Here is a 10446-nt window from a genome sequence, read left to right on the forward strand (position 1 = left end):
TATATATATATATATATATATATATATATAATCACTATTGCCCGCCGCTGCTGCTGGTCTCGTTACCGTCGAAGGCAATTATCAATCGTTGCCGCTGAATGTGGCCCGCCACCCACAAATAATATGTTATATTTTTTTAACTATTTTGTTTTCAATTTACTGTAAATTCAACAAAAAAAAAAAAATTCCCTCGTTTAATTTATAAGGAACCAAACAACTCTAAAGCATTTTAAATACAATAAATTACTTTTATAATAAATTCATTTTACATTACATTATTTTTTTAACAAATCAAACAATTCAAAATGCAATACATTATTTTTATATTTGTATTTCATTTACAATGTATTCTCTTTCAACAAAACAAACCGTCTTTAAAAATATTTTGGATATTTTTGCATGTAATTTTGGTTCTTTGTTTGTTTATTAAATATTTTATACAAAAAGTAATATATAAATATGTCACATGTTTTCATGAAATAGGCCAAAAAGGCAATCCATGAATAAGATGGACAAAATAATATTAAACTTAGAGGCATATATTCAGTGCTAATTAGCATTGCTAAATACAGTACCAACCCCATGACCAACAGTGACTAACTTTATTTATCAGCGCACTTAATAGAGTTGTAATTTAGGTGAGTGTTGATTGATTATATTGTGCTTTTATTTATAAATTTTAAGAGTGACATATCATCCTTTATGACATGATCTACTAAATTCAACAGCCTAAATCAATCAAATAAAATTGCTCCCTAGTCATTTAAGAAAGTGACAAAATTTGCTAGCTTTATGGGATGGATTATGCAAGGGTTAATTAGAGGTGATTGATCGATAATAGATTCATTATTGGAGCTATGTTTGTTTGCAACGTCTATTACTTGATTCTCAATATAAATTGTTAATGCCCAACCATCTACCATACCTTCTCATTTTGTTGTTCTAGTACTTAGGTGATTCATACAATGTTGGGACTTCATGCAATAATGCTAGCCTCATTTCTCCTCCTCTCATCTACTTTTTTCATAAAAAAATATTGTTTTTAGTGTTTTTATAGGTTCTCCATCAAGAATATAAAGGTTCATATATGCTCTCTTCTCCTTTTTTTTTCTCTAATGGAAATTGATTGTAGATCTTTAACTTGTCATTGCCTTCCCATAGATGATCACATTCTAGCTCTCCTCCAACTCATTGATTGGGGAATATATACTCTCTAGCTTTGAGGTTGCCACTATCGCTGATATCTTATTTAATGACCTCTGATATCTTAATTATTTTATTTAATTTATGTAAGAAATATGAACAATGATCATGCATAAATCTATCATTATTAAGACAATGGTGATAATTTCTCTACTAATTTTTATCAAAAATGTAGTAAGAGTTTCTCATTTTCTCATAAAAAATGAATATTATAGACCATGACATTAGATAAAAATGTCCATATCATCAATGCGACAATCAGTATATTTCACGGCCTTTTATGCCATTTAGATTCTATAATCGCACAAACTGATTCCAAATTTTTGTATTATAAGTTTTGCAAATTTCAACCAATATATAGGTTGCAAATAATGACTATGAAGTACAAGTTATTTCTCTCATATTAATTGCATTGGATATATCAAGCAAAATTTTCTTTTTTATTATGCATTAAACTCATTTTAGTTGTTGATGCCATGCCACAAGTATTTTATTTTATTTATTTATTTATTTATTTTTTTGGAGGTTGGAGCTTCAAGCATGAGACCTTTTCTTAGAGAAGTAAATGGCCAACTATTAGATTACCATCTCATTACAATAAAATTGATTTATATATATATATATATATATATATATATATATATATTAATTCTCAATATGAAAAGTAATATAATGGGATTTCTAGAATTAATATTATTGGATTCAGCTCTTTCAATTATCTTGGCTATGATTTATTAATTTAAATTTATTTTTAATAAAAAAAATTGAAATAAATCTAGGTTAATTTCATGTACTTTTAGAACCATAGTTCAAGTGATATATGCGGCTAATTAATTAAGGGCATGTTTGAGCTGACTATAACTTTTTCAAAAGATGATTATAAAGTCATGATGAAAATAATTTCTTATAATAATATGGTAAGATTTATAAATATAACTATTTTTTCTTAAAAAAAAAAAGAGACAATAAGATTCTAACAGGCAATAATAAATTAAGAGTCCTTTTGAAACAGTTTGTCAGGATAAGCTGCTGATCCTGAAACGCGGTCCGTCGGGGTTGACTCGTGACTTGCGTTTAATGTAAAAATCCAAACGCAGTTTTAGATAAGCTGATGAAACACGTGAATCAAACGGTACGACAAAACGCCGCCCGCACTTATAAGCTGCCTCAAACAGTCCCTAAATTGCCATATAGAAGTAGGGGGACAGTCCGGAATCCAAAATAAATAAAAAACTACCCAAAACTCTTCTTAATTCCGACCTCTAACCTCGTGTTGAAAACGGTAAACTCTCCAAACTTAACGGTAAGTCGAAAAACCGCAATCCGCCGCCCCCCCCCCCCCTCCTCTACAACCCCCCCGCCGCCGCCGCCGCCTTCCTCGTATCCTCCGGCCACCTCCTTCCGCGGCGGCGCCTCCTCCTCCTCAACTGGCAGCCTCTCATACGCTACATTCGTGAACGAAGCCGATATAACTATCACCGGCCCCCTGGCAATCAACGTTCCCACTACACTCCCCCCGACCACCTGCCCTTGCTCTCCGGCGAGAAATACGGTAAGAGTGGTGGCGCCTGAAGGCGCCGGCGCCGGAAGAAAGGATCCCGAAAGAGATAAGATGTCGAAAAGACCGTGTAGAGCGACCACTGCACCACCGGAGCCGCCGCCGGGCTGCCGGAGGTTGACGTTGGCGACTGTACCGCTCCCGCTGAGGACATAGATGCCGCACTGACGGCGGCGGGTGTAATTTGTGAGGATTTCAAAGATATCGCCGCCGGCGGAGATCTCGAAGATGTGTGCGCGGAAACAGTTGGCACTCTCGCGGGTGATGATGATGGGGGGTTTGGTTTTGTTCTTGGAGCCAGGCGGGCGTCCGCGGGGTCTTGAGGCCATGAGTTCGCCGGAGGAGATGAGGTCTAAGGCGGCGGAGAGGGAAGGGGTTTCGTCGGAGTTGTTGGGGGTGTTGGAGCCAGGCGGGCGTCCGCGGGGTCTTGAGGCCCTGAGTTCGCCGGAGGCGATGAGGTCTAAGGCGGCGGAGAGGGAAGGGGTTTCGTGGGGGTTGTTGGGGGTGGAGGAGGTGGGAGTGTAGGGGTGGAGGGGATGGTGAAGGGGGTGGGGGAAGTGGGAGGAGGTGCCGAGATCTAGGCCCGCCATGATTGAAGGAAATTAGGACGAGAAGATTGAGGAAAAGGTTGAATTTTTTTGTTTGATTTTTGGGAGATTTTCAGAAGGAAAAAATGGGTTTTGAAGTAAGGGGGAGAGGAGGAAGTCAGGAAAGGAGTAGGAGAGGGATAGATTTGGAGATGGGGAATGAGAGGAAGCTAGAGTGGATTGTAGAAAGAGGGAGAGGGAAGAGAAGAGTTCCCACACCAGAGCAGTGAAATAATAATAATAATAAATAATAGCCATACCAATTATATAAAAAATTGTTACATATTGAAATTCCAAATCCGCACATCAGCTACATGCACGAATAAAAAGTCTCACACTGATTAGGTGTAATACCGAAAAACAGTATTTAAGTCTTGGGCTACCTACCACCCTTAAGGGCTCTTTTGAAAGGTGACAAGTGGTATCAGAGCAGCTTACTGTCTGTCAGGTGTGTGGACTCTCCATGGTCAAGTGAGACCCTTGGTGGTGACCTCTCTTAAGAGCTCTTTTGGGAGGTGACAAGTAGTATTAGAGCAGATTACTGCCTGTCAGGTGTGTGGACTCTCCATGGTCCAGTGGGACTCTCGGTGGAGCTGATCGGTGATGATGACGTCACGTGATTGGGTGGAGGAGAATGTCACAGACAAAAAGTCTCACATCCCTGGGCTGCCCACCACCCCTAAGAGCTCTTTTGGGCAAGTGGTGTCAGAGCAGCTTACTGCCTGTCAGATGTGTGAACTATCCATGGTCCAGTGGAACCCTCGGTGGAGCCGATCCGTGACGAGGGCGTCACGTGATTGGATGAAAAAGAATGTCATGAACAAATAGTCCCACATCGGCTAGGTGAACGGCCGAAAAACAGTATTTAAGTATTGGGTTGCCCACCTATTTTAAGAGCTCTTTCGGGAGCTGACATTTAGCTGTTTAAAATAATATCTGTGAAATTAAAGAAATTATTATTTAAAAAATTACTGTAACTATTATAACAATTTGTTTTTGAAAAAACAGATTGTAACTTTCAGAAAGGTACCCGAGATAGACAGATCTCGTGAAAAAATGCAAAGCATATAAAAGTCAGTTTTACTAAATAGGAAAAACTACAGTGAAACACTACATCGCCATCGCATTGCCACCCCAAACACACACCCAGATGTAATTATGATATATTTATGATACTCATTTGAGCACACCTATCCTAAATATATCGTAAATACACCCACTCTGTTCATATATTATCAGTATATAATAATCTCTCTAACTGAAACGAATTCTATTTTATAAGCATAAAGTTTATAGTCATAGATTGGTTTGTTTTTCACAAACTAATAAACTGATTGAAGTACTCCTGTAGTATATTAAAATTGATTTTAATATAAAGCTTTCTCATGACAATTAATAACTCCATGGCATAATGATTATTGAGCTCCACATTATAAATCATAAGTCATCGAGCCTTCATGTTACGAAATTCTTGAACAGCTTCTTAATATTGAGGGCTGGCACCATCAACAAATTTTCTTCATATATATAATAATAATAATAATAATAATAATAATAATAATAATAATAATAATAATAAAACAACTTCATTTAGAAATATATTTGTTAATCCTTTTTGTTTGGATAATTGATTTTTTGATAATAATGTTTTATAATTTTCTAACTTGTAAATTTTTATATTAAATATCAAATATCGATTTTTTAATTTATTTTTATTAATCATATCCATATATAGATTAAGGCGGTATTTGGCTACGGCTTGGATTTCTGTTAAATAGGATTTATGAAATTCAAATAGATTAAGGCGGTATTTGGCTACGGCTTGGATTTACGTTAAATAGGATTTATGAAATTCAAATGAAATTGGATTTATCTAACCTCTGTAAATTCGTCTTGTAGTTGAATTTAATAAATCTAAATTTACGTTGTAAACTAAATGAAACACGACAGGATTTAAATTAAATTTATGGCTAAATCCAGTAAATAATATGTTACCAAACACCCTCTAAAAAAGTTATATTTTAAGGAAATTTCAATCGTAAGTATAACCAATTGAATAACTTATATTTTAACACCTAAACTTATTTTAATTTGAAACCAAATAAATCTAATTAAATGACTTAATTGAATGTAATAATATTTTTTTTTCTTATACAAATACCAAAATAAATAAATTAAACATATACATTACACATAGATTTAATTGAAATAGTCTTACTAACCTATATTTCTTATTATTCCATTTGCATTGAGTTTAAGTTCATGTCCCCTATTTCAATTTACATATCTTCACATTCAAACTAATTTAACCCTATAATATAGCAATATATTAACATATATTTTTAGATTAAAGAGGTGCACAAGCCCAACTACAAAGAAATGTATGGAAAGGAACCAAAAAAAGTGACAAATACTTTGATACAATAGATAAATTATTATATATATTTTTTCCATATGCATAAATCCACCAAAGTATTTATCAAGGCAATTACATACAGATCACCTGAAACTTACAATTTACAAATCAACCAACATATTTCATCCATTTTTCAAATTCCCACTAAGTACATATAGATCATCTGAAACTTACTATTTACAAATCAACCAACATATTTCATCCATTTTTCAAATTCTCACTTAAATATCAAAATTCATGCTAAAACATCAGACCATTTTTTTTCATTTTTATGAAATCCTCAATAGTTTGATCGTGGCAAACGTAAATATCATAAATATACCATGGTCTGTATATGTAAATATACCAGATTTATTATACAAATACATTTGAGCAAGCATGCATTTATTATCATTTACTTTATATGAAGATTTTGTTCATTTGATCATAAATCTCTATCAAATATGAGAAATTATTCCGTACGGACACCGCATGCAGAGATGCATGCGGTGTCCGATCTTCAGATGCATGCGGTGTCCGATCTTGGTGTCCGATCTTCACCGTCGATCACCGCAATCAAAATTTTAAAAAAAAAAGAGTTGAAAGTGGGCCCCACCAAAATGCATCATGGCGATCAATAGTGGAGAATGTGGAGTCCCTGTGGAATAATTTTTCTTCAGATATAGAGTTTTATCTCTCTCTCTCTATATATATATATATGAATGATTACTATATTATGTAGATTTTAACGTGATGGTGAAGTCTAACGCTAATACATGACAATTTATAAATATATAAATAGACTCCACTCATAACCATTTTTTTATAATGCTAATTTTGACTAAATATAATACAATAATTCTAATTAACTTCCTATTATTTTATGAAAATCATAAAATATGCCTCTAAACCACTAATGCGTATTATTTAATCAAATTCAAATTTAGATATTTGTTTTTTTCTCGGAATTATTGCAGACGCGAGTCATCATCAACGGCAGGGAAAAAAGTCTTTGTTAGGTAAATTAAAATAGAAAAGAGGAGCGTAGTTGGCCAAACACGCAGTAGATCCAGCTCGTTCTTAACCTATTAAAATATTAGGGTCAATCATATGATATTTTCATATAAATATATTCTTTTAATTCTTCAAATTGATAATAATTTAAGGAAATGTCATTTACATAACTATTCTCTTGCTGTACTTAAAATCATAAATGTGCCGCGAATCATATAAATTTTTATGTCAATTAGTTATTTAAGAGTCATTTAGAAATAAAGAATAAAAATAGTTTAAGAAAAAAAAATTAAACGGACATTGGAGAATAAAATCATGAAAAAAAACCTAAGTTCATAGATGGCTCAAACTCGACCTAAAAGATTAAGCGGGTCAAACCAGATCTGTCCTCACACTAACCCAAGCCTAGCCCGTATAACCTATTAATATAAGCTATATAGCTATTTGGGACAAAATCAAAGTGAAAATCAGGTCGATTTTGCGACAAATTCAAATAAATTTTGGGTTAGATAGGTCGAATTCGAGTAAAATTTTCGTTGGTAGGTCAACCCTAACCCGACTTAAGAAAATAATTGGGTTAAGAATCCTAGCCCTAGCACTGAGTTTTCGAGTTAGGATCATGTCGAGTAGATGTGTTGGGTCAATAAAATAATACCATCATGGCTCTGCCTAATTTTCTCCCTATATATTTTTAATATCTTTAATATATATATATAGAAAGATGGGCATTATATTGTTTTTTATGTAATTTGTTGGTGATCGTCGGTGCCTAAACATACAAAATCATGTTAACTCCAACTAATTAGCAGCATTTTCCAACCGTGTCAGTTAAATGTGAAAGAAAGCTAGCTTAAAGAAGGTCTAATTGAGATTGAAATTAAAATATAAATAATAATTCAGCAGTCGTCAACGCTTTTGAGATTTCAATCTGCATTTTTTTTCTATTTTCTTTCCTCAAAGTTTTTTTTCAAGCAAATGACTTTCATTATAAAATTAAAATTAAAAAAATAAAAGGTTGTACCTTAACTATATCTAATTACCTACTATGAAGGGATCAAACCAAATGTAACTCATGGAATTCAGCTCGTGGCTCGTTATGTTGGTTGTTAGGCCAGTTTGGATTGGAATTGAATCGAGTTTGATCCGACTTGAAGTCCAAATGAGCTGGCTCAGGTTTGAGTTTTATGGATTCATTCCAACTCAAGATTGGCTTGATCTGGCTCGAAATATAAACAGGATGGCTCGGATTGAGTTATTCGAATCAGTTTCATCTTGAAATTGGCTCGTAGCTCATTATATTTGACCATATCTCGAGTTGGTCAGTGAATGAGCTGAAAAAAATTTGATTCAAAGTTTTGGCTCATAGCTTGGGTAATTTATTTCAATCCGATCACATTCCGAGCTAAAATTCAAATAAATTTTCGAGCAATTAACAAACTTCAAGCTAAATTCATTGCCCTAGTTGAACTCTTTTTTTTTTTTTTCCATAAATTTTGTTGTTTAGGCAAAAGATTAGAAAATTTGAAAATTGAGAGAGAAGATCCCACTGAATTGATGGTGTTATTCATTTTCTCCTATTAAGAAGACCATTTAAGAACTCACAATAAAATGTCATATAAATAATATCAACATAGCTAATAGAAGGAAGGCATCAAAATAGGAGATATTAAAGTCATATAAACAATAAAGATGAGCTTGAGATGGTTGAGACTTTTGATGGAGTCATCTATAAAGCCTACAACTTACACAAGAGTTGAGGCCCTAAGAAGGATTTCAAAGGTCAAATTAAAAATTGACTTTGAAGGAATAAAATGATTAAAAGTGATCTGATAGAATGTCTATAATGTATAGTATGAGTATGAGGGAGAGGTTCTTTCATTACTATAATGTGTCATGTTTACAATAAGTAGAATATGGTGGAATGCAACACATCTCAAATTTGAGACTAATTTCATACAACCCTAATTTGCATCTACTAAACACTTAATATTTTGTGATGCATCATGTGATTTATATTGCATTTAAAATTTTTCACAACATTTACTTTGGGTTTCTGCAGACATTTGTAAGCAATTAAATAAAGCACAATGTAGCACTTTAATAAAGTAATCAAACTATGAGTCATGCCACAATAGAAATCAATTTATCTGAGTGCATTTTTTAGAGTGTTTTTAAGTTTCCTCCCATTAATCCAATGAATAACCAGACTACATTATGTTTAAGACTTGTATAGCCCAACATGCCACCATCAATGATAAGCTCGTGATGTTTGATATTGAGCCGGCTCGGTTTGAAATTGAATCGACTTTGATTTGACTTGAAATCGAAATGAGCTGGCTCAAGTTTGAGCTATTTGGATTCGTTTCAACTCAGAATCAGCTCAATCCAGCTCGTAATCGAAACAAGATGGTTGAGATTGAGTTATTTGGATCCATTATAGCTTGAAATCGGCTTGTAGCTCGTTATATTTGGATTATTTTTAGCATTGTATATATTTTTTACTTGAAGTCAAACTGATCGACTCGACAAGAAAAACTCAATGTTACCAAAATTGGTTCAATCCAAACCAAATTAAACTTAGATCAAGCCATCAAATTGTTTTTGGATATTTTATGAACACATTTGAAAGATAAAATAAATAACAATTCTGAAGAGTCTATAGTCAAATTGAACATTTTGACAAGATGAATCCAACGAGCTCAAGATTAATCAATTTCGACATCATTAAGACACTCAAACATTCATGAAATGTAATCTGGTCGATGGAAGCCCTCAGAGTTGTCTGATCAAAGTGATTCATTCATATTTCTACATTAATTGCACCCAGAACATTATAAATAAAGTCTCATCTCTCTAATTAGAGGAAGAAGAAAGCTTGGGGCATGAGAAAAAACTTGAGCTTTGAGAAGAAATTGAATTCCAACACCACTTATGTTGTCGTCGACCACCGTTGAAATCACCGATCACCATCAAACACATTTGCAGCCGTCAACTACCACCGACCGCCATCGACTTCTTCATCGACCACAACCAACAACCGTTGACCAACACCGATCAGACGCTGCCAATCACTATTGGCCTGCACTCGTTCATGACAAAAAATTATCTATTAGTCGATGTTTTAACTTGAGAAATCTAATAAACTTTTCTCAACTGTGGGACAAGTGATTGTAAATATAATTTTCATTTTTTAGTAGAACTTTTTAGTTAGATCAAATCTCGTGAATTTTTCTCTTATTAGTTGTTTTTTGCTTTTTTGAGTGTGTGTTAAATTTGTAACAATAATTTGTTAATTTAATGCATACATTAATACACACGGATACTCATTAAAAAATTCTTCGCTTCTCTCAGTGGGAAGGCTGGTCACGTGCGGGCAGCCAGTCAAACTGGACGCTGTCAGCCACGTGTCTTCCGTCACTTTCGAAAGGGAATCAGTCAGACGCTGCCCTTAAAAACCGGGCATTCCGGTCAATGATCAGATCAAGTTCGGTGGATGCTTTGGGCAGATTAATAATAGTCTAGTTCTTCTTTTAATTTTCTTAATTTTTTTTCTTGCAAAATAATGGATCCACCGTTGATATAATAATCCTTCGGCAGATTACGGCATACGCATAGAAAATCTCCTGCGGGCGGTCGTTAGTAGCGTTATAAACCCCACTGCGCCCGCCGTTACCGTCTACGTCCAAAGA

General features: G+C 34.2%; 1 pseudogene; it reads right to left on the reverse strand.

The window, feature by feature from the left end:
• Nucleotides 1-2208: 2208 nt before the first annotated feature.
• On the reverse strand, nucleotides 2209-3586 carry LOC110026290 (annotated as a pseudogene).
• Between the last annotated feature and the right edge of the window lie 6860 nt (nucleotides 3587-10446).

This window comes from Phalaenopsis equestris, unplaced genomic scaffold (assembly GCF_001263595.1).
Source record: "Phalaenopsis equestris unplaced genomic scaffold, ASM126359v1 Scaffold000362, whole genome shotgun sequence".
NCBI lineage: Eukaryota > Viridiplantae > Streptophyta > Magnoliopsida > Asparagales > Orchidaceae > Phalaenopsis > Phalaenopsis equestris.